This window comes from Mastomys coucha, unplaced genomic scaffold, assembly GCF_008632895.1.
Source record: "Mastomys coucha isolate ucsf_1 unplaced genomic scaffold, UCSF_Mcou_1 pScaffold14, whole genome shotgun sequence".
Classification (NCBI taxonomy): Eukaryota; Metazoa; Chordata; class Mammalia; order Rodentia; family Muridae; genus Mastomys; species Mastomys coucha.
In genome coordinates this window covers 51,384,959-51,410,869 of record NW_022196896.1, presented here as the reverse complement: position 1 = coordinate 51,410,869, position 25,911 = coordinate 51,384,959, and the positions used below count along the sequence as shown (strand labels likewise).

The window sequence follows — 25,911 nt, the reverse complement described above, 5'->3', positions numbered from 1 at the left end:
GTGTGAGGTGGAATCTCAGGGTTGTTTTGATTTGCATTTCCCTGATGACTAAGGATGTTGAACATTCTCAGCCATTCGGTGTTCATCAATTGAGAATTCTTTGTTTAGTTCTGTACCCTATTTTAATAGGGTTATTTGGTTCTCTGGAGTCTAACTTCTTGAGTTCTTTGTATACATTGGATATTAGCCCTCTATCAGATATGGGGTTGGTAAAGATCTTTTCCCAATTTGTTGTTTGCTGTTTTGTCCTATTGACAGTATCTTTTGCCTTACAGAAGCTTTGCAACTTTATGAGGTCCCATTTGTCAATTCTTGATCTTAGAGCAGAAGCTATTGGTGTTCTCTTCAGGAAATTTTCCCCTGTGCCTATTTTTAACTGATTTATTTTTTATATCTAGTTCCTTGAGTTCTTTATATACTTTGCATATTAGTTCTCTGTGCAAGTGGATTATTTTAAATGGAATAATAAATAATTTATGTGCTTATAGTGCCACTTTCTAATATCTGAATCTCAAAAATCATGCATAAATAATTTAAGAAATTGTCACAGAATATTGTAAAATGAAATTAAAATCTATAGTATAAAAAAATGAATCATATAAAACTACCTTCAGTATACCTGTGGTCAAAAAATAAATAAATAAAACAAACAAACCTTGTCCTGTGGTCAAAAAATAAGTAAATAAAACAAACAAACCTTGCTCTATGTGATTACACCAAGTAAAACTCTTATAGAATGAACTCGAAATTTTTGTTGTGAATTTTATGTGGCAATCATTTTGACAGAAGATTACAGAGGAATATGGATAGAAGCCCATAATATTCCAGTATACTTCCTTAAATATGCTACTTCGAAAATCTGATGAGTATAAAAGATATAAGTGTTTATGTGTTTATTTTTAGATGAAGTTTTAATACTGTAGAATACTTGGGGGTATTTTAAGTTCTTCACAGCACATAAAAAATGAAGAATTTGCATGAATCTAAGCATAAAGTTAGGGAAGAATTGCTGTTCAGACCCTAACACTCACCGAAAGAAGATAGAGAATTAATTATGGGCTTGAATATGCTAGTGATTATTTTGTTCCCCCCTCTCCCTCTCACACACACACACAGAAATGATTCCCCTCCCCACATTTTTTCTTGGTAGTGAAGTTTGGTTCCTACTAAGAAGAAGAATTTACCTCTGCCAACTGAAAGATGTCCATGTATGAAAATGCTGATTGTGAAATTATAAAGCCAATGAAAAGACAAGTCTTCAATGTCAGTTACAGCATGATGATATTATACACCCGAGGTGACACAAACCCACTTTATGGTTTTACTGATAGTGGTTATAACAACAGATATAGGGCTAAGGGAGCAAGAGATGAAGAAGACAAACATGGACCGCCTTCTCATATGAAAAGTTGAAGAGATAGAGGCCAATGAATCAAGGGACATTTGTGTCATCCTCTACAGAAAGCTCACTTGTAACCACTGCTGTTGAGTTCAAGAAATTCTGTGTCAGTCTCACATTCTCCAGAGACTCTATCACATCAATATGCAGGGATGACTGGATCGTGAATGCTCTAACTGCCTCACTATGGGTGTGTATTTAAAAGCTAGAAATGACTATGGACCCTTCATTTCTCAGTTTTTTTGGCTTACTTCTATCCTACTAAAGTCAACAACTTTCTATACCTTAGCCCTTCTTCATGATATTTCAGCCTTTAAGCAGGCTCAAAAGCAGTGGAGACAGATAGCTATGAAGGGAAATTCTGAAATGCTGAGCTAAAACCACACTAAGACAAAAGGTAACTAATGCAGAATAATAATAAGGACCAAACATAAGTCTATGAATTTTACAGCCAAGAATGTGTGATGAGGAAATTATTTTCAGTAAGTACTGTCAGGAAGATAAAATGCACAATGAAAAAATAAAACTGAGGCTTACATCACATACAAGAATGGGTTCTAAATAATAAAAGAATAAACCATAAGAATCAGAATACATACAGGAAAACAGAGGGAATTTTCTCGATATTGATGTAGGAAATGATGTTTTACATATTAAAAGCACGGATTGTAAAAGCAAAAATAGGCAAGTGGAATTACATCAGACTAAAATATATTCTTTCAAGCAAAAGAATAAAGCAACAAACCTAGGAATGGGGTGGGATATTCATAGAGATAATATTTATAATATCCAAGGGATTCCAAAAGCATTAGAAAAATCAGAAAGAAAAGTCTAAAGTAGATGGATTTAAAAGGTTGTCAGTTATAATAGTTAATATTGATTGTTAACTTCAGGAGGTTCAGAATCAGCATGACAAAAATCTGTAGGGTTTGTCTGTGAGGAAGTTTCTAGATTGGTTCTTTTAATACAGATACACCAGTTCTATTGGAGGAATCCTAGAATGGATAAAAAGTAGAACGCTAACTATGCATCAACATTCATCACTATCTAATTCTTGCTTTGGATACTTGATGATCAATAGCCTGAAGCCTTTGCCTGAGTGAAGACTACCATGATGAACTGTGAAAGAGAGTAAATCTTTCCTTCCTCAAGTTGCTTGCTTTGGGTATTTTGTCATAGCAATGGAAAAATAATGACTACACCAGTATACTTAGGCTGACTTTACTCAAGTGAAGAAATAGCAATGGCAAACAATTGTATGGCAAAAGAACCAAACCATATGAGGTATTATCTCACCTTAGTCAAAAGGGTTTTCTGTTTTAATCAGAAAGGGTAGGTATTAGAAAGTGCTGATGAGAATATATAGAGAGGAATTCTTTTAGACTGCAAGTCAAAATGTAAGTTCTGATAACTAAAGAACACTATCCAGCAGTCCTGGTACTCGGAAGACATCCAAGGAAAAATTTGCCTTGTTGCAGATCTCTGCACAGCCATGTTCACTGCAGCTTCACTGTCAATAATCAACTAATGAGAACCATAGTGTCCATCCCAGATGAACTGCCAAAAGAACTGTTACAAGTCAGACACAGAAAGATAAATATATTAGTATCTCACTAATGCAAGGAACCTTAAAATTTCCATTTCATTGAGAATGGGGTAAGAAGGAGGCCTCATGGATCTAGAGATGAGAAGGCTGGAGAAGGATTGAATGATGGGTATCAGTTTGTAGTAAGGTAAATAAATGCCAGCTCTGGTGTGCTCCTCCACAAGAATGTAAGTATAGAGTACAGTTACTATGTATTCAAAAAGTTGGAAGAAAGCAATTTTGTTTCACCATAAAGAAATTTTAAATGAAGAGATGGGTATACATTTTATCAGGTTTTAATTTGATATAGTATTGCATTTAAGAAAATAGCAATATGATATCCATAAATATGCACACCTTGTGTTTTTGTTCCATATCAGTTACAAATCAATTCTTAAAATTCCGTTGTGACTTTTCAAGACTTGAGACATTTCACGTGCTTTCATCTTGTATAAGTGGCACTGTTTGTGTTTAAATTTATTATTGTATTTCATATTTTTGGCATTTCTTCTTATTACTTTCTTTTAAAATAATTATATCCATCATCCTATGTCACTATTAGTACATCAATAATACATTATTTTGCTATTCTTTTGTTATTCATAAACTTATATGATCAATATTTAATGTCTGAATATATTTACTACTTCCTGGAAGATATAAGAACACTATCCCACATTAATTTATATTCCATAACCTTTTATTGTACAATGATTTATTCTTTATGATAAATACTTTATTTTCACTTACCATTAATATTCATTTAGATTTACCGATTCTTACTGTAGATTCTTTTATGTCTGTATCTCTTTGATCTTCTCCATCCTTCTATATATGGCCATTAATATTTCCTTCTCTACCGTTATGATTATGTCATTCACTCCTTGGTTGATGATATATAATTTCATTTCTAAGGGGTATTTTTTAGTTTTATGGAATTTCATTTGGTGTTTATTTTCCGTTATCACCAATGACTAACTCAACTGCCTTCTCAGCTGGCTCTTCTTACGTCATCTCTTGTGATGAATCTTACATGACTCTCTCATGATCCTCTGTAAAGTATCTCATCCAGTTGCTCTGGATATTTTAAGTTTGTCCTCAGTTGTTTAGTTATGGTGGGATTTACCAAGCTATTTTTTGTTTAATTTGTTTTGGTTTGAGATTTTACAGTTTTCAACAATGTTTGGATTGGTGGCAGAGTTGCTTTGATTGGCGTCTTAGTTTAGGATGTAATAACCAAACATTGTAGATTAGACTAGATGACTCTGATAACAAATAGTAACTTCTGACAGTACTGGAGGCTAATAGTCCAAAGTCAGTGGGAGAGGCAATTTTAGTATTGAAAGACAGCTGGTATTTTTCCTGATTTCTCCAGAGAGAGAGAGAGAGAGAAAGACTACAGGGAGATATTATTGATATAACTATCAGGTACTAAAAGCACAGGGATATCTACATATTTTTCTGGCCTCTAGAACCCTTTTATTGTTGCTTTTTATTTTTTTAAGGCAGTAAAATATAGTCACAACATTTCCTCCTTTATTTCTCTTCCTTCAAATCTCTCCTTCAAATTCCTCCCCTCCAACCTCACTTTCTCTCACACATCCATGACCTTGTTTGTATGGCTGTTACTGTTACACTGTTACACACACACACACACACACATATGCACACACACACATATGCGCACACACACATGCACTCACACAAGCATGCAAAGAATATTTATATGTTCATATGTGTTTGTAAGCGTAAAACTACAGCCTGTGGAGCCCACTTAGTTTTGCTTGAACTCAGTACATGATTTCAGGGTTGACTGTTTGGTACTGGATAACCAATTAGGGATTTCATCACTGGGAAGACTAACACTGTCTCTTTACAAAATCATTATCTGTCTGCAGCCCATTTTTTAATGTCCAGGTCCTGTGAGATTTTCCCCATGTTAGCATGTCCACTAGTACTGCCATTTATCAGAGACATAATCTCACACAAGACCTCTTCCACTGGCTCTTAGGGTCTTTGTGCCCCATTTTCCATTATGTTCCCTATGCATTAGGAGTTATGCTGTATATGTATTGGCTGGGGATGGGCACCCCATGGTTAGTTGTTCTCAGTACTTTCATCAGTTGTGAATTTCTGTTAGGATCTCTGTCTGATGAGATGGTAAGCTCCTTTGATGAGGGCTGAGAGCTGTACTTGTCTGTGTGTATAAAGATAAGTATTTATGATGCAGGTAGCAATTATGCTGATGGTAGTAGCAATTCTCCTCTAAGATCCACAACCTCACTGGCTCCAGGAAGGTGGCTAGTTTTTAAGTATCAGGCGTGATTTTTCTTCTATCGAGTGGACCTTAACACCTTAACGATACTTAGATATGCAAATGTTTATGATAGTACATCTCTCTTTACTTTGGTATTTATATTTATGTCCCTGAGGCATAAAAATAACACAATTTGTACAACTTTTACAATTTCTATATCTATATTTATATTGATAGTTTTCAAGTTTAAAAAGCCCAATTTCTACATTCCAGAAAGGGTTGGTTTATAGGGGTCCTCTTTGTATTTGGCCACCTTTTTACTGTTCCCAGAGGGCCTTATTATTTTCTACTTAAAGATAAATGAGGCATAGAGAGAGAGAGAGAACCATGAAATCAATTTTATTTTTTATTATACCTTGTTCTCTAAAACAGCTTTTAAACTAACTTCTAGGCCAGTTCCTCCACGCAACCATAGTATTCATTAGAATTGGGGTTTAAAAATGATATGATCACTCCATACCAGTATTTATGTACTTTTCTAAGCATTATTTTATAATTATGTTGAGTTCTTATAACTATTAGCATTTCTAAGTTTTTATTAAATTGGTTTCATCATTAACTCTTCTGTTAGAAGTAGCTTTTGAAAACACCTTATATCATATTTAGGAAATATTTGGATGTGTTTATTTTTCTATTTTCTTGAGTGTTTCTATAACCTAAAAGGTGTTCAAATATTTTTCATACAGGTTTGTTAAATATTATATGTATCTCAATATGTATATGTGTGTGTGTGTAATTGTATAATATGCTATGATCTATCTCACTTCTTTATGGTGAAGTAATGATTTTATGTGCTCATATAGTGCTGGATCAACACTCTAACTTTCAAAAGAGACTTCTTGGATATTTGCTTTTAATTTAATCTTGTACACAATTTTCTTATATCATGATTTTAGTCCCAGAATTAAATCTACATAAAGAGATTAGACAAAGAAAAATATCCCTTTTCCTTTTTTTTTTTGTAATAAAACATCGTATATTATCAGTTATATTTACTTCTGAAATATGTTTTATGGAAATTTCCTGTGAAAAAATAATGTGGTTCTGGAATGTTTATTGTAAGCTACGCCTTTAAATATGAACTCGACTTCTTTAATCAGTATAGGACTATTTAGTTCCTTTTTTCTTCTCATATCAGTACTAGAGATTTTGTTTTGTGCTATTTCATAGATGTTCTCGAATCTGTTGGTAAAAGTTACTCTAATTTTTCCTGATTTATGTTTTTAACAAACTTTAGCTTTGTAGCAGTGTCATATTTTTGATAACTTTATTTCCGTTTCTCTTGATAATCCAAGAATGATTTTCATCAGTTTTAGTAATCTCTGCAAACAGATAATTCTCACTTCACTGATTTTTCTCTTATCTCTGTTGATTTATAATTAATTGCCAATTTCCACTCATCTTTACTATTCTTTTTTATTTATTTTGAATTTTTATAAGGTAGTAACATGTTATTGCTATTTATAATTGTTTCTTTTCGCAATGCTCCATAGAAAATACTTAAAATTACTTAATACTTAAATTATATCAATATTGCATGAACACTCTTAAGAAAAACTAGGAAGTGTAACCTCTTCCACGTCAGAATTAGTGTTTAAATCTATACTTTTCTCACTATGCACTTTAGGTGCATAGAAGTACTTTCAGCATGCTATATTTATTTTGATTCACATCAAAACGTATTTAATTACTCTAGCAAAGTTTCTGACCTTGACACATTTGAATGTAATTAAATTGCTTCATTTCAAAAGTGAGGCTAGTTGTTGTGGTTGTTACTGGTTACTGATGTTCATTCACAATATTGCATTTTAGTCATGTGTTCCAAAGTGTGCATGTACATGCTAGGAGAAAGCTAGAAAAAGAAAAAAATTAGCTTTAGCAATTAGTACTTATGGGTAGTGCAGTGTAGTAGTTCATTAAATTGCTTATAAAATAATATTGTGAATTAGTCAGAATAAAAGTTTGTATATATTCTTATAGGCAATATTTTACTTGTGTTTTGAAATCCTTAAGTTGTGTGGTCTCCTTCACTTTCTGGTATCTCTAGTCGAAACAAATATAAAGCAATTTTATTATAAGTTTTCTTTACTAACATTAGGAATAAAGTTTAACTAAAAGTGGCAAAAATGAAATCAAGTTTTAGTAATGTAATACTAAACAAAATATACCCAATATTTTTACTAATTCTTCTTTATGTTACATTTCTATTATTCATCTGAACATTTTTATTAAAAATAGATTATTATATAATACACCCTAATTATAATTTTCCCTCCCTCTACTCCTCCAAGTTTTTCCCCACCTCACCTCCCTTCTAGATCCACTCCTTTTCTTTGTCTCATTATAAAAAACAACAGGCTTCTAAGTGATAACAAGCAAACATGACAAAATTAAATATAATAGGATAAAGAAAATACTATCATATTGAAGTTACACACAGCAACCCATCAGGAAGAAAGCAGTCCTAAGAGCATGCACAAGGGTCGGAGACCCACTCAGTCTCACAGTCAAGTCCAATAAAAATACTAAACTAATATGTATAGTGTATTTGCACAGAACTTAGTGTAGACCCAGGTAGGCCCTGTGCTTGATGCTTCAGATTGTGAGGTCACATATGCCTTTTTTTAGCTGATTCAAGGCCTTGTTCTCCTGATGTTTTTCATTTTCTTTAGCCCTTATAAGATTTCTGCAGTATTCCCTATGCAGGGAGGGATTTGTTGGAGACCTCCCATTTATTCTTTCTTTCCACTGCCTGATCTATGAGTATATTAGAATATCATTTTATTTTATTTTATTTTATTTTGTTTCTTAAACATGCACTATTTGGCTTTACTCTAGATCTCTGGGATATCTAGTTTCTAGTTCTTGGTTACCCAAGCAGTGTTGGATATAGTCTCCATCTCCTTAAGTTAGATCATATATCGGTTGGCTACTCTCACAAATTCTGTGTCATATTAACCCTATAATAATTTGCAAGCAAGACAGGTTTAGATAAAAGGTTCTGTGTTGCAGGAAATATTTAAAAAGACCTGCAGGGTCCCTGCCCTAGCGCCAGTAACTCTCTGGAGGGTCCAGAGTTCCCTAGTTCCCTTCGCTTTTCGCCAGTCCCATGTGAGGACAGTTCACCCCATGGTCAGCTGCTACAACACCCACCCATTTACAAGGTAGAAACAAAACTATAGAAGCTTATAATTAAGAAGTCATATTTATGTATCAATAAATTCTCAGTTCACAAGATGCCAATGTAATAATTTCAGAACCAATTGATAAGGATAAAAGCTGCCCACCTAGATTAGACAGTTTATCCCAATTATTCTAACCTTTATGGTATTATAACTGCCTGTGGCTATTTAAAGCCATGCTAGTTCAAGTTCTTCTTCCTGTCTGTCAGTTTCCATCTTGGCTTCCCTTTCTTCTCTCCTGAGAATCTCTCCGTCTCTCCAACTCTTAGCTCCTCCTCCCTTTTCACTGCCCAATCACAGGCCTCCTGCTGCACTAATATTTTAGTGTGATTGGACGGGGAAAATCCTGTCACAGTTCTGTGGTGCATTAGTGTCCATATTTCTGTTTGAAGAGCCTGCTGAGTACCTTCCCATATCAAAGAGACTACAGTGTAAGGCTGAAAGCTCCATGAAAGCATCAGCTATACTTAACCATGTTCATTTAGTTGTTTGGGTGTTGTCCTTGGCAATAGGGCTTCATTGTCAGTTTGTGGAGAATAACCCTTTGTCTTAGCACCAGCCTACTCTAATGCAGGCCAATCTCACTACTGGGAGCCTTGCCTGACCATATCCACCATTACTAGGATCTTTATTAAAATCCCGTTTATAGATGCCAGACGTTTCCACTGCATTAGGTTTCCAAACTATCTCTACCAAACTATCTCCAGTTCCAGCTGTTGTCTTCTCACACTTTCTCCCTTCACCCTGTCTCCCCCACATCTTTTACCCGCTGCTTCCATGTTTACCAGCCCTCAGTCTGTTAAATCTATTCTATTTGCCTTTCCAAGTGAGATCACTGAACCCCAATCCTAGACTCCTTCTTGTTTCCTCTTTGGGTCTTTGGATTGTGACTTGGCTATCATTTGCTTAATGGCTAATATCCACTTATAAGTGCATGCGTACCATATTTGTCATTCTTGGTCTGGGTTATCTCATCAGAAATTTTTGTAGTCCCATTCATTTAATTGCAAATTTCTCGATGCCATTATTGGAGGGACATCTAGGTTGTTTCCAAAATCTGGCTATTATGAATAAAACCACAATGAACATTTTTGAATAAATGTCTTTATGATAGGATGGATCATCCTTTGGATATATATCTAAGAGGAGTATAAGTGGATCTTGAGACAGTTAAATACCAACTTTCTGAGGAACTGCCATATTGATTTACAACATGGCTGTACAAGTTTGGATATCCTCCAACAATAGATGAGTATTCCTTTTGCTCCACTTCCTCACCAGCATGAGCTGTCACATGTGCTTTTGGTCTTACCTGTTCAGACACATCAAAGATGGAATCTCAAAGTAGTTCTGATTTTAATTTTGATGATGACTAAGGATGTTGAACATTTCTTTAATTATTTCTCAGTCATTTGAGATTCCTCTATTGAGAATTCTGTTTGGGTATGCTCTCATTTTTTAATAGAATCATTTTTTGATATCTAGTTTCTTGAGTTCTTTATATATTTTGGATATTAGTCCTCTATCAGATGTGGACTTGGTAAAAACATTTTCCCATTTATGGGATGCCTCTTTGCTTGATGGATGGTTTTTAGTTTCTTGAGGTCCCATTTACTGATTGTTGTTCTTAGTTGTTGATCTTAGTGACTGCTCTATTTATGTTCTGTTAAAGAAGTTGCCTCTTGTGCCAGTGTTTTCAAGGACAACTTTCTCTTCCTGGATTTATGTTAAGGTCTTTGATCCACTTGAACTTGAGTTTTGTACAAGATGCTAGAAATAGATTTGTTTGCGTTTTTCTACATACAGATATCCAGTTGGACCAACACTAGTTGAAGAGGCTGGCTTTTTTTTTTTTTTTTACAGTACTTATATTTGGCTTCCTTATCAAACAACAGGTTTCTATGTGTGTGTGCATTTATGTTTGAATCTTCATTCAACTTCATTTTTTCAACATGTCTGTTTTTATGCCAATGTCACGTCTATTTTAGGTGTACCTCTGTAGTACACCTAATAATAAGGAATTGTAGGACCTCTACTGTTTCTTGTTATTCAGGAATCTTTTAGCCATACAGAGTATTGTTTTCCATATGAAGTTGAGTATTGTTTTTTCAAGTTCTATGAAGAGTTGTGTTGGAATTAAGATGGTGATTGCATTGAATCTGTAGACACTATTAGTAGGATAGGCATTGTTACTATGCTATGTCAACTGATCACTGAGCATGGGAGATCTTGTCTTCTGATACTTTTTTAATTTCTTTCTTTAAAGACTTAAAGTTTTTGTCATACAAGTCTTTTACTTGTTTAGTTAGAGTTGCCCCAAGACATATTATATTTTTCATGTTATTGTTAAAGCTATTATTTCCCTGATTGCTTTCTCAGTCCGTTTGGAATTTATATAGAGAAAGGATACTATTTTTGTTTGTTTGTTTGTTTTAATACTTAATCTGTATCCAGACACTCTGTTGAAAGTTCCCTGGTGAATATTTAGGGTCACTTATATATACTATCGTATCAGCTGCAAATAATTATGCTTTGACTTCTGCCTATCCAATGTGTATCCCTGTGATCTTCTGTAGTTGTTATTGTTCTAGTTAAAACTTCAAGTACTGTATTGAACAGATGTAGAGAGAGTGAACAACCTTGTCTTGTTCCTGATTTTACTGGACTTTCTTTGAGTTTCTCTCTATTTAATTTGATGTTGGCTATAATAAAGGCTTCTAGTAAGTTGCCTTTGTATGTTTAGCTATGTCTCCCATATCCCTAATCTCTCCAGCACTTTTATCATAAAGGAGTGCTTTATGTTGTCAAAGGACATTTTGCATATAATGAGATGATTATGTAGGGTTTTTTCCTTTTTATTTGTTTATATGGTGTATTATACTTATTGATTTTTGTATATTGGATGATCCCCGCATCTCTGGAGTGAAGCCAACTTGATCCTAGGGAATGATCTTTTTGATGTGTTATTGGATTCAGTTTTCAAGTATTTTATTGAGTATTTTTTCATCTATGTTCAGAAGGGAAATTAGACTTTAATTCTCTTTCTGTTTTTGAGACTTTATGTCCTTTTTTCAATCAGAGTTTAACTGTGGCCTCATAAAATGAATTTGAAAAATTATCCTTCTGTTTCTGTTTTGTGGAATAATTTGAGAAGTGTTAGTGTTAACTTTTCTTTGAACCTCTGGTAGAATTCTTTGCTAAAAATGTTCTGACCCTGGGCTTTGTTGTTGTTGGCAGACTTTCAATGATTATATATTATATTATGGGTTACAGGTTTGTTTGTATTGTTTATTTGATCTCAATTTAAGTTTGGTAAGTTTTACTTACCTATTAATTATCTATTTCTTTTATATATTCCAATTTGGTAGAGTTCAGTTATTTAAAATATGTTCTTAGGATTCTCCCGATTTTCTCAGTGTTTGCTGTCATGTCCCCATTTTCATTTCTGATTTTGTTAATTTGGCTATTCTCTCTGTGTATTTTAGCTTGGATAAGGGATTGTCTACCTTGTTGATTTTCTCAAAGAACCAATTCTTTGGTCTTTGATTCATTGTATTGTTTGCTTTGTTTCTATTTTATTGATTTTAGGCCACAGTTTTATTATTTCTATTTTATTATTTCTTTTATTATTACTCCCCTTGGGTGTGGTTATTTCTTTATGTTACAGAGCTTTCAGGTGTGCTATTAAGTTGCTAGTATGAGGTCTCTCCAAGTTTCAAAATATAGGCACTTATATTATGAATTTTCCTTTTAGCATAGCATTCATTGTGTCCCATACATTTCAATATCTTGTGCATTCATTTTCACTGGATTCTAGAACATATTTAATTTCTTTCTTAATTCCTGCCTTGACTCATTTTTTTTCTTCATGCAGTTGATAGTTGTTTTGTTTCCATGACTTTTTCAAGCTTTCTGTTGCTTCTGTTGTTGTTGATATCCAGCTATAACCTGGATAGTGAGATAATAGGATGCACAGAGTTATTTTAATTTTCTTGTATCTGTTGAGGCTTGCTTTGTGACCAATTAGGTGATCAATTTTAGAGTAAGTTCCTTAAGGTGATGAGAAGAAGGTATATCCTTTATACCTTTATGTTTGGGTGAAAGATTCTTTAAATATGTTATGTCCTTTTGGTTTATAACTTCTGTTATGACCAGTATTTTTCTGTTTAAGTTTTTTGTCTGGCTGACCTGTACTATGATAATAGAGCATTGAAATCTCCCACTATCCATATGTGGGTGTCAATATATGACTTAAGCTATAATAGTGTTGTTTCTTTTACACCTGGTGGAATTTTTCCTTTGATGAGTGCGGATGATGAGTACGTTTGGCATCCATAGGCCCACAGGGAGTAGGCCTATTAGGAGGTATGGCGATGTTAGAGTAGGTGTGGCTATGTTTGAATAAGAATGTCATTCAGGATGGCCTTTGAGATTTCAGACATTCAAACCAGGCCTAGTGTATATCACTCTCTTCCTGCTACCTGTGGATCCAGATGTACAACTCTCAACTTCCTCACCAGCACCAGGTCTGGCTGTGTGCCACCATGTTTCCTGCAATGATGACAATGGACTAAACCTCTGAACTGTAAGCCAACCCCAATTAAATATCTCTCTTTATAACAGTTGCAATGGTCATGACATCTCTTCACAGCAATGGAAATCCTGATTAAGACAATGAGTATGTAATGTCCTTCCCTACCTCTCTGGGTTAGTTTTGGTTTGAAGTGTGTTTTTTAGATATTGAAATGCTGCTCACCCCACAACTGAAGTTATTCTTGTATGCAATAGAAGAATGGATCCCAGTTTTGCATTCATTCTGTTAGTCTCTTGAAATTGAGAAGTATTAATGATCAATGATTGTTGATTCTTGTTATTATTGTTGTTGAGGTTGTTGTTGTTGGGGGTGGTGGTGTGTGAATGTGCTTCCCTTCTTTTCATTTTGCTAGTGTGAGATTATTTATTTCCTGTGTTTTCATGGGTGTAGTTAACCTTGTGGGTTGGAGTTTTCTGTCTAGCACCTTCTACGGGAATGGATTTTTAGATAGAAACTATTTGAATTTTACTTTATTATGGAATATCTTATTTTTCTCCGTTCTGGCAATTGAAAAAGGTTTGGCATAGTAGTCTGAGCTGATATCTGATCTTTCAGAGTCTGCAATACATTTGTTCAAGCCCATCTGTCTTTTACTGTCATCATTCAGTAATAAGATAGGATTCTAAGTCTGCCTTTATACATTACTTGGTCTTTTTCTCTTTCAAATTTTAATATTCTTTCTTTGTTCTGTATATATAGTGTTTTGATTATTATGTGATGAGGGGGATTTCTTTGCTGGACCAATCTTTATGCTTCTTGTACATATATAGGTATGTCCTTCTTTAGGTTAGGAAATTTTTCTATTATTTTGTTGAAAGCATTTTCTGGATCTCTGAGCTTGTTTTCTTCTTCTTCTAAACCTATCATTTTTAGTTTTTTCTTTTTCTTTTCATAGTATTCTAGATTTCCTGGATGTTTTATCTTGGAAGTTTTTAGATTTGATAGTTTTTGAACAATGTATCCATTTCTTCTATCATATCTTTAACCCCTAAAATTCTCCAATATCTCTTCTGTCTCTAGTATTCTGTTGGTGACACTTGCCTCCATAAATCCTGTTTGAATTCCTAAAGTTTCATTGCAGAATTCCCTAAGTTTTCATTTGCTTTATTGATTCAATTTCCTGTTTCAGTCCTTGAACAATTTTATTTATTTCCTTTCACTGTTTGTATTTCCTAGAATTCTTTAAGAGGTTTACTAATTTTCTCTTTTAAGGATCTCTATCATATTCATAAAGGCTATTTAAGGTCTTTTTCTTGCACGTCAGTTATATTGGATAATCAAGGCCTGCTGTGTTAGGATAGTTGGCCTCTGGCAGAGATACATGCCCTGGGTGTTATTGTGTTTTTACATTGACGTCTAAGTGTGTAGTTTTGTGATGATTAAAGGTCTGGGTGCTGATTTCTGAATTTGTCTTTGTTGGGTGTTTCTTAGCTTCTGTTTTCTCTTTGGATTTTATTGCATGTTTCCTGTTTTTGTGTTCAGTTCAGCTAATGTGTTTACAGGGAATGCCTGTTTGTATTGGAGGCTGGAATACTGGGATGACTTGCTGAAAGGAAAGGTAGAGGAGAAGGTCTTTTTGATTTGTTGGAGATGGTGTCAAAGAGGAAAGAGAGACCATAGCAAGTTTCTTACAACAGAGCTTGGGATCAGAGTGGGTAGATTGGATCTCAGAAGCAGTAGGAGAGGCATGGATCTGCCTTCACCTTTCTTGTCCTGAGAGGAGTGGCCCCTGGTTTAGCAGGGGATGCCTGCTGGAGTTAGGATCTAAGTCAAAGAAACAGTTGGGGGGAGGGGGATTAGGAGGGGAAAGTTTGTGGCATCCACAAGAGATATGCACAGGGGGGAAAACTGCAGCTGGTGTTCTGTTTTAGTGCTAGGAATGAGACTGGGGAATTGGGTCTTGGGAAACAGATAAAGGAGGTCTTTGAGCAGCCTACCTCCATAGGAAGGTTTTATATCATCAATGCAAATATGAAGTATTACATCATATATAAATAATGAAATAATTTTAAAGTACATATAATCATTTTGGAAATAAGCTAATAGTAAGAGTACTATAGATAGACAAATATATATACCAGGCACAATTTTCAGAAAACTGTATAACACATACACACATGTGGTGTGTGTGTGTGTGTGTGTGTGTGTGTGTGTGTGTGTGTATGTGTGTGTGTTGTGTGCATGTACAGAAAATATATTAGGTTGGAAGAGTTGGCAAGAACCAGTTAGTGTATGTCAAAGAGTTTTAAATCTATGGGGAAGAAAGGAAGCAAGTTTAAGGGATGAGTTGTATCTCATTAGTGTAGTACTGTGTAGCACATATGAGGCCCTCAATTCAACCTCCTGTATCTCTATAGAGGACAGGTAGCCAGTTTTAAAGTTTGTAGGATCTAGAAATGGTATGCAGGATTTATTGAATCAACAAGAACATGCGAAACACTCAATTAAGGAACTGGTTTCACAAGTCATCTCAGAAAAGATTTTTTTTTCTATGTTGTTAGTAGAGCCATGTGGAGGTAGATAGATATGTGGGAGAGTGGTGTTCAGGACTCACAGTTAGGAAAACAATGAATAAAGGAAGACTCAGTAAGCTACAATTAAACTCAAATTAATGGTCATTCTGTGGGTGGGACTAATGATGTAGGACAAGAATCCATCTTGTGGAAAGCGTAATTATGTCCATAGCATGCATTTTGAGCCTGAAGTGTCTGCCATTCAAATGGCCACATGTTTCAAATAAGAATGAATATACTCGTGTATGTTAAATGCTTATTATGCTGGAGGAAATGATTTTAATACATTGGTTTATATTGAATCTATTTGCCTAGTATAGGCAAATCTTTACTAATCTATTTGAGTAGCCAACACAATTCAAAGCTTAATTATATTTAATCTTGTTTAATTTCTGTTTTGTATGCTTTACAAAGCAGATATTATGTTTACATAGGTGGTATGGATATTATTTATTAATCAAATATTCATTTATTGTGTAAATGCTCTAAAATGCATTGGTTTTGAAGCAGTTGTGGTAAAAAGGAGACAGTTTACATTTCTCATGGAGCCTTTTGGGATATAAAAGTAAGTGAGCAAGAATGAATCCCTGTGTAACACCATTTAATATGAGTTAATGAAGATTTTAGTCAGGGACATGTGAAGAGGTAATGTCAAGGCATGACCAGAAGACAAAATTGCGTTTGCATTTTAGAAAGCAATAAAGAAATCTGTTCAAAACATCCCAATGCTGAAGAAGAGTTCAGTAAGAGAAGATGTCTTAGGGTTTTACTGCTATATACAGATATCATGACCAAGGCAAGTTTTATAAAGACAACATTTACTTGAGGCTGGACAACATTTAATTGGTTCAGAGGGTCAGTCTGTTATCATCAAGGTGGGAACATGGCAGCATCCAGACAGGCATGGGGCAGGAGGAGCTGAGAGTTCTACTTCTTCATCTGAAAGCTGCTAGTGGAAGACTGACTTCCAGGCTGCTAGGATGAGGGTCTGAAAGCCTACACCCACAGTGACACACCTACTCTAACAAGGTCACATCAATTCCAACAGGATCACATCCTCTAATAGTGTCACTCCATGGACCAAGCATATACAAGCCATCACAGAAAGAGTGGCTAAATGTTTCCAAAGTAGATTACCAATATTAGGGAAAGAAAAATGTAACTGTGAAGATGGTAATAAAGTTTCCAGAATGTGAAAAAGGAGGCAAGAGGAAGTGGAAAGGGTATAAATTTAGGATATGTTGAAACAGGACTTTATTTAAAAAGGACAGAAAAGGCATACATGATTGGTGCCTAGCCCAATCCTCATCTGAGAGGCTTCCTCTGGAAGCTGATGAAAACAGATGCAGAGACCTGAAGCTAAAAATTAACCAGAACCAGAGAACCCTGATGAAGGTGGGGGAAGGAAGGATTGTAGGAGTCAGAAGTTTTGAGGACACCAGGAGAACACGGGTCACAGAATCAACTAAGCAGGGCTTGTAGAGGTTCACAGAGACTGAAGCAGCAATTAGGGAACCTGCATGGGTCTGTGCTAGGTCCTCAACATCCATGCTGTGGTTGTTTAGCTTGATGATTTTTGGGGGACTCTTATCAGTGGGAGTAGGGTGTCTCTTACTCTTTTGCCTGCTCTTGAGCCTCTCTTCTGCCTACTTGGTTGCCTTGTCCTGCCTGGATGTGAGAGTATGTTCTTCATTATACCTTGTTTTGTCATGTTTGGTTGACATCCCTGGGAGGACTACTCTTTTTTGAAGTGAAATGGAGTAGATCTGGGGGAGAGAGGAAGTTGGTGTCAACTGAGAGGAGTAGAAAAAGGAGAAACTGTGGGTGGGATTATTATATGAGAGATTAATAAATGAAGATAAAGAAGGGAAGAGAGATATATTGAAAAGCAAATTTTCACTGGAAAAATGTCTAGATGGCTTTGTATATACCTTGGCTATTCATCAAAAGGAACATATAGACAACTTGGAGGCATGGAGAAATGCTGGAGAAATACCAAAGAGGTATTCTCTTTGGGCAGATGGATCAGAGAGCAACATACACAAATAATTGGGATGAGTGGTGGATATCTTACATTTTAAGGCAAAACATAGAAGATAAGCATTGCTCCAAGTTAAGATGCTATTAAAGTACAAACTCCGTTTGATAAATACAGTTCAGCTTTGTGCTATCTGTAAGAAGTGGGGTGCCTGTGGATTGTAGTATGATTATCATTTATAGGTCATGTCCACTTCTAAGTGGGTCCACGTCATGTTTGTCTTTCTGGGTCTCCGTTACCTTTCTCAGGATGATATTTTTATAGCTTCATCTACTAGCATTCTTGTGGGACTACTAAGAGTGGAAAGGGGCTGTCTCTTACTCTTGCATGTTTTGGGAACCCTTTCCTTCTAGGGGCTTGCCTTATCCACTTCGTAGGAGGTTATGTGCCTAGTCTTGTGGTAACTTGATATGCCGTGTTTGGTTGACCTGCCCTTTTCTGAAGGGAAAAGAGGAGTAGGTATGGAAGAGAGGGGAGGTAGGGAGAGGGGCAGGGAGGAGTGGAGGGAGCAGGAACTGTGGTTGGAAGGTAGTATATGAGAAAATAATTTAAAAAATAGAGTGGTGGGCTTTCAATAAAATGATAGAAAAATAAATAAATAAATAATAAAGTCAAAAGACTCAAAAAGCATATTGGGCAAAGAGAAACCAAAAGTAGGACAGTCAAACTCAGCTTACAAAGACATCACATTTGATCCCTTCCATCTGATCCTCACCACTGCAACCAGAAGAATCCTGATAAATCCTGGGCTCTATCAAACTATTGCTCTACTCTGAGGCTCACAATGGCTCCTTATAACTTTCTTCATAAAAGCAAAGGGTTGTGGCACATACGTTCAGTCAGTTTGACATTGCCTCTTGTCACATGACCTGTCACTTAACTTGATTTGGCTTTTCTTGCCCCCGTGCCAAGTCTTGCCACGGGTCAGTTTTCTCACCGTGTTTGTTGCCTGAGTTGCTCTCCCTGTTATATCCATATTTGTCTTAGTCAGGCTTTCTGTTCCTGCACAAAACATCATAATCAAGAAGCAAGTTGGAGGAGGAAAGGGCTTAATCAGCTTACACTTTATACATCGCTGTTCATCATTAAAGGAAGTCAGGACAGGAATTCACACAGGGCAGGGACTTGGAGGCAGGAGCTGATGCAGAGGCCATGGAGGCATGCTGCTTGCTGGCTTGCTTCTCTAGGCTTGCTCAGTCTGCATTCTCATAGAACCCAGTGCTACTGGCCTAGGGATAGTAACACCCACAGTGGGCCCTCCTCCCTTGTTCACTAATTGAGAAAATGTCTTATAGCTGAATCTCGTGGAGGCATTTCCTCAAGGGAAAAATTCTTTCTCTGTGATAACTCTAGCTTGTGTCAAGTTGACACACAAAACCAGCCAATACAATATTCAAAAAGGACAGTCAAACTCAGCTTATTAATTAATTAATTAATATCTCTGATCATCATTATCTGACCAACCAGTTTTATATTAAAACATCCACCTCATAGAACGTCTTTGTCTTTTGCCCTTTCTCTATTCACTTATACCTCCATATTTCTCTGTTGACCACTTTACAAATGATATTTTCATTCTGTCTTTTTTTAATGGAACATTAGTTCCCAGAAAGGGTTCTGTCCTTGTTCACTACTATATATCCAGTGTGTATGATAATGCCTAACATTTAACTGGTATCCCAAAATATTTGTTGAAATAAGAACAGTGAAAAAAGCATGGAACATTTCATACTGCAAAAATTTTGTTTGAAAATAAACCTGTCACAGATGTACACATTTTGAATAACAAATGTCATTGAATATTTGCTGTGTCAATTGTATGTCTTTAGATATTTCTCGGAGATATGTTCTTCTTCTTTCTTTCTTTCTTTCTTTCTTTCTTTCTTTATTTATTTATTTATTTATATGTGTTAGGGTGGGTGCATGCTAGTTTAGTGTGGTTAATGTAGTTGTAGAGGTGAGATGACAAACTCTTTCAGCCTTGTGGGTCTTGGGGATCTAACTCAAATCATCAGATTTGGCAGCGAGCATGTTTATCTACTGCACCAGGGCACCAGCCTTGTAAACCAATTTTTCATTAGTTAATTTATTCACTTTACATCTTGATTGCAGCCCTGCCTCCCTTCTCTCCTCTAAGTCCCACCCTTACAAGTCCCTCCCCGGGACATCAACCCCTCTCTGTCTCCTCAGAAAAGGGGAAGCCCTCTTGCATGCCCTTGGACTAAGTGCATCCTCATCCACTGAAGTCCAGCCAGGCAGTCCAGCTAGGGAAGAGGTTTCAATGGCAAGCAACAGAGTGAGAGAGAGCCCCTGCTCCATTTTTAGAGGTTCTACATGAAGACCAAGCTGCACATTTGCTTCAAATGTGTAGGGGACCTAGGTCCAGCCCCTGCTTACTTTTTGGTTGGCGGTTTAGTCTCTCTAAGCTCACATGGGCCCAGGATAGTTGACTTTGTAGGTCTTCTTGTGGTGTCCTTGGCTCTATCAATTCTACCACCCACTCTTACACAAGACTTCCTGAGGTCTTCTTGAGGTTTGTATGTAGGTCTTTATTTCCATCTGCTGCCGGAAGAAGCCTCTCAGGAAACAGTTATTCTAGGCTCCTGTCTGCAAGCATAACTGAGAATCATTAATAGTGTCAGGGGTTGGCTCTCTCTGTGGCATGGCTCTCAAGCTGCACCAGTCATTGGTTGTCCTTTCCTTCAATCTCTGCTCCATCTCTATCCCTGTGCACCTTGTAGGCAGGACATATTTTGGGTCAAAGATTTTGTGAGTGGATTTCTTTCCCCCTCCCTACACTGGAAATCCCACTTGGCTATGGTAGGTGCCCAAATCAGTCTCCATATCCTCACCTGCTAAGAGTCTCAGCTAAATTCACTTCCACAGATTCCCAGGAGCCTCCCAATCCCGTTTCTCAGGGTAGTACCACAGATGTCCCCCACTAATGTCCTTTCTTACCCCCAGCTCTGTCCTGTCCCCCCATCTCCCTGTACCTGATGACCATCCCCATTCCCTTCTTCACTCCCCTTTCTCACCCACTTCCCTCCCTCCATCTACCCCTGATGTCTATTTTATTTCCTCTCCTCAGTGAGATTCAGGTATCATCCCTGAGATCCTTCTCCTTACTTAGCTTCTTCGCATCTGGATTGTAGATGGTTATCCTGCACTTTATGGCTAATGTCTACTTATAAGTGAGTACAAACCATGTGTGTCCTTCTGGGTTTGGGCTACCTCACCTAAGATATTTTCTAGTTCCATCCATTTGGTGCAAATTTCATGATGTTCTTGATTTTCTTTATCCATTCTTCGGTTGTGGGACATCTAGATTATTTCCAGTTCTTGGCTATTATGAGCAAAGCTGCTATGATCATAGTTGAGCAAGTGTTCTTGTGGTATAGCGGGAAAATATTTTGTTTCCTATTTTTATTTATTTTTTATTATTGCTATTCCTATTTTGCAAATGGGAAAGCTGAAACACAGAGTAATACCATCTGTCCTAAGAAGCCTAGTGAGGATATTGGTAGACAGTCTAGGCATCTATACCTGGGTCTGCTTCTCCCCCTGTCATTCATAATGACATTGCTGCCTCTTAAGTTTTATGCTATACACAGAGTCAGGATAAAGTAAATTTTAGATATTTACAGAAGCATGAGCAGAACCACATGTAAGACATTTGTAGACATTGCATATCAATAGATAGTCTGTTTAAAACTAAGTTAAAATGATATAGACTTTTGAATGTAATATAATTAGCATGATAAAATTGGTAGGTGCACATACATGTTTGTACCTCTATGGAACAAACTTAATTGTCTCTGTATCCTGTCCCCATGACTTTAAAAGAAATTAATGTATAACTATTAAAATAACCAGGATGACTAATTATCAGTCATGTTATCACAGTAAGCATCATAGAAAAAAAATAGCATAAATTCCTGATTCTGCCCCAAAATCCAAATCAATGCTGATAAATCAAGAAAAAAATTACAACACAGCTTCCTGTGTTGAATGAATCTAAAGATGGGTCTCTTTGTTTAAAACAAGTTGAGAGACAAAAGAATTTTAAAACTCAGGGAATAACAGATTGGACATTATTCTACTTTGACTTACTCCTACCTTGGTTTTGGCCATAGCAGTTGCCCTTTCAAACCTGAGAGATCCCTGTGTCCTAAAATTGAATCCTATTTAAAAGAATTACTTTCACTTTATGCCTGTAAGCATTTTGCCTGCATGTATACTGTGTATACCATGTTTATACAGTGCCCTTGGAAGCCAGTAGGTGGTGTTAAGTCTCCTGGAACTGGAGTCAGGATGGCTGTGAGCTTCTTTGTGGTGCTGGGGACCAAACCCTATCTTCTGAAAGAGCAGTCAGTGCTATGAACTCTAGAGCCATCTCTCCAGCACCAAGCTCTATTTGTGGTAAGAGCCCCTTCAGCTCAGCAGCCTTTTCTGTTCACTGAGCAACTCCTAAGCATCTGTTTGCACCTTCCCTGGAGTTTCTCCGTGTGGAGCTCATGGCTCTGCGACTTTATTTACTGTTATTTAAATGGCATTTCATGGTGTTGTTTTAGACGAGGAAAGTTTGTGGGATTCTAGGAAGTGGGCATAATTAAAGTGCTGAAGTTCTAAAGCCAGAAATTCTGCACACCACTTTTGGAAAATAAATTTGCAAGATCTAAAACAAAACCATCACTATGTAGTGTTTGTTGTAGGATAACATTTCCATGCAATAAGTTTCACCAAATAATTGATATCTTCCAATATATTCTTAAAAAGCAGCCATAAGAAGGGGTTGATCAATAGTTTTTACTGCAGAATTATTCTTTGCGTGATAAAATATGAGGAGTTCAGTGGTAAGTTAAACGATGTGCCTTCTTTCTATTTAATATGCATTACATTTGAAATTATTAAAAATCACATGAACATATTTATGTTGCGCTACTTATAAAATAATGTATAATATTGTATTAGAAATGCAGTTATTTTAAATTCCTTATTAGATTAAACCAAAATACTCTCAGTGAGTAAGTAAAATTGAAAGTGTTCTTTCCATTAAAGGTAACATTATAAATTATACTTTTATCATTAATTCAACCATACTCATGTGTAAATGTTTCCAAATGAAGAAAATAAACCTATGAAAATGGAGCAGTAAGACAGGAGCAGATTTGGAAAGCACCCCCCTCCCCATTCCCAGAGAAACAAAAACCAAGACGCACTCATTTGGTCTATTAATATCCCACCCCTCACCACTTGTATATATACTTATTTTATATTATTTATATACCTTTTATAATCAATATTGTTTCTCATCCCACATAGAAATTCCTAAACAAAGATTTTCAGTTATTATGATATAGAACAAAATAGGACATTGGAACAATTTGGAATAAGGAATATTTTCCCTAAATTTTAAAAATATACATGTGAAATATCACAGACTTAAATATTAATCAGTATTTTAACGTTGTCTTCTAAGGTATGAAATGTTTCTTGTCCAGCAGTTATGAACTATTTATCATTGGAGATGAAATCAAATGGATTATAAAACTTTATTATTTTATTGTTCAGTATATTCAAAGCTGCACTCTTCCTGAAATCTGTCAGTTGCCTTCTATTAGCCATTTTTAATGCTTAAAATTAGGGAATAAACATAACTGTGATAACATTTTGAGAAACTATTCACTTATTTTTATCTAATGAAAATTATTCTTTCTCAGCATTACTACTTTCCTTTGTGCCATTTTATTTAATTTAAGGCTGCTGTGTTTTACAAAACACTGTGGTATAAAGCAGCACAAGGGGGCACCTTAGTAGGCCCTGAGGAATCAGGGGTATGACAGGCCTAGTATAAAAGGGACTTTATTTGGGGTAGGGGACTGGAGAAGGGGTAGATACAGAGGGAGGGAGAGAAAGACAGAAAGAGAGAAGAGAGAGGAAGAGGCCTGTAGGGGACATGTGGGAGGGGTAGGGAGGAAGGGGATTTTGCTGTGGGCCAGCCAGTCTGGGCTTCCCTAAACCCACAGGGGAACAGGGTCCTAGTCAGGTCGACAAGGCGTTGTCGAAGAAATAATGGCAGACACAACACATGGAAGTGTAGGATCTGAATGTATTTCTCAAAAATGGCATCAGACTTTTACAGTCATTACAAAAGAGAAAGGAAAAATCTGGCAGCTCAGCAGTCAGGGTACCTCTGAGGCCATCTAAAACACACTGGGTCTAAAGCAGCCACCTCTTCTAGGTGTTGTACCCCCAGGGCACGAGAGCTTTGGGGCTGGGGGCGGGGGAATGCAGACTGGATGAGGCTCAAAGTTCGAATGCTCCAGTCTCCAATGCTCTCTCTGCTGCACACTGACACACACACACACACACACACACACACACACACACACACACACACACATACTTAGCTCAAGGTCCGGCCCATCCACTATGCTAATCTTCTGGGCTAGTAAAGGTATGTCCCAGAGGGTCCCATTCTTGCTAATTCCTAGGAGTGGCTCAGCTGCCATCCATGACTGAAAATGAGGATCCTACTTGGACTTGCCCTAGGATAAGTCTCCCATTCTGTAAGCTTCGATGCTCTACCCCTTTTACTATCTCCCTAACAATGCAGGAGGCAATTAGTCTGGGTGGGTAACATTCTTTACGAAATTTCAAGCCAGGGTTTGTCTAAGATGTTGGAACATTGGTAAAGGTCAGAGAGCAATGTCCAATTTTGTTTAGCTATTAATAAATCATATCTTGGTGGGCACCTAGCACGCGAGTTTGCAAGGACAGATCTGGGCTACAAATGAGTTAGGAAATGCCAACGAATGAATTCCAAGAGACTGGCTTCCTTTGAAGTTTTTGCCTCAGGTCTGTGGCCAGCTTTTGGGCTTGTCAGAAGACTTCATTGGAGTGGGCATGGCAGGATTTATTTTGTAGAAACAAAAAGCTCATTCTTACAGATTGACTATGACTTGCTTTTTATGTGTTTAAGACATGCACAGCTAGAATTTTCATAGTTGATGTAAAGTGAGAAAACTTTCTTTTTTTTAACTTTTATTGTATTATGATGAGAAAAGTTACATGATTTCAATTTATCTGAATTTGTTGACATTTAAAAACATATTTTAAGTAAATAGAATTAAATCACATTCTTGTTTCCCTTTTGTACCCCCAACTCTTCCCAGAGAACCCCCTTCATTACCTACAATATCTTTTTTGTTATATTCCTTAAAATTTATAAACTGTTATAACAATAAAAATGAGTATTATAAAAGTGTTAGATACAAAACAACAATCAATTTAACAGTCTTATGTAGATGCTTGTCTACAGCAATACTGAAAATACATGTTTTTCTCAATATAAATTTTAAATAACTCCAAACATATTAACTATATATTTGAAAATAATACATCACTACTAGTATTTTCTTAAATGAACATAAATATATAAAGTCTTTTTGTTTGTTTGTTTTTGTTTTTTATTTAGTAGAGCTTAAAATCTTGGCTCTTACTGTGGTATAAGCCCAAAATAAGAACAAATTTTAGACACTGGATTTCATTGTAATAAGGCTGTACTTCAATGACACTCACATCACCAAAGGATTTTACCTCCACTGTAGCTAAGGTGAGAATTGACAGAATTCCTTCTCCTGCGCCAAGGAATGAATTTTAGGCACAATTTGTGGATACAGACTTCTTGCTATGGTCAAAGCTATTTTACTTGAGTGAGTGACTTTATTCTCAGCCCACAGAGACAGGTTACATTCATTTAAGAAATGGTGTGTGTATTAAGATCGTCTGTCCATAAAGTCATTCACCAACTGTTTCAATGAACAGTGGTTCTGCTTGGAGGGTGGCAGAGACATTAGGTGAGGGTAAGAATTTGTTTCATTGGCTGTGACGATTTGGAAAAGCATCCATCTCAGAGAAAGAGTAACTTATAAAGTCCTCTTCTTCAAACTTGATAGAAGAGTTACAAACCTCAAGTAAAGCATTCAGTCTCACTCTTTGTTGTTCTCTTACAAGCCCCCTCCCAATTTAATTGTCTACGTTTCTTTTGGGTATATAAATACTTATGAAATATGGAAGCTATTCTGAAAACCATAGTATAGTGTAAAAAAACATGAAATAAGCAATCCTACTAATAGAAAGTCTGAGATAGGAGAAGCAAGATTTCAAGACCCTTATGTTGTACACAGCAAGACAGTGTAATGAACAAACAAGATGAAAGTATATATGGATTGTACAATATTGGACCTATTTCTCCAATTACCAAATTAGAGAGACCATTGG

General features: G+C 36.2%; 1 protein-coding gene across 32 annotated transcripts in view; it reads left to right on the top strand.

The window, feature by feature from the left end:
• Nucleotides 1–25,911, top strand: part of Rims1 (regulating synaptic membrane exocytosis 1) — a 501,635-nt gene that overhangs the window by 253,890 nt on the left and 221,834 nt on the right. The gene's annotated exons all lie outside the window — the stretch shown is intronic.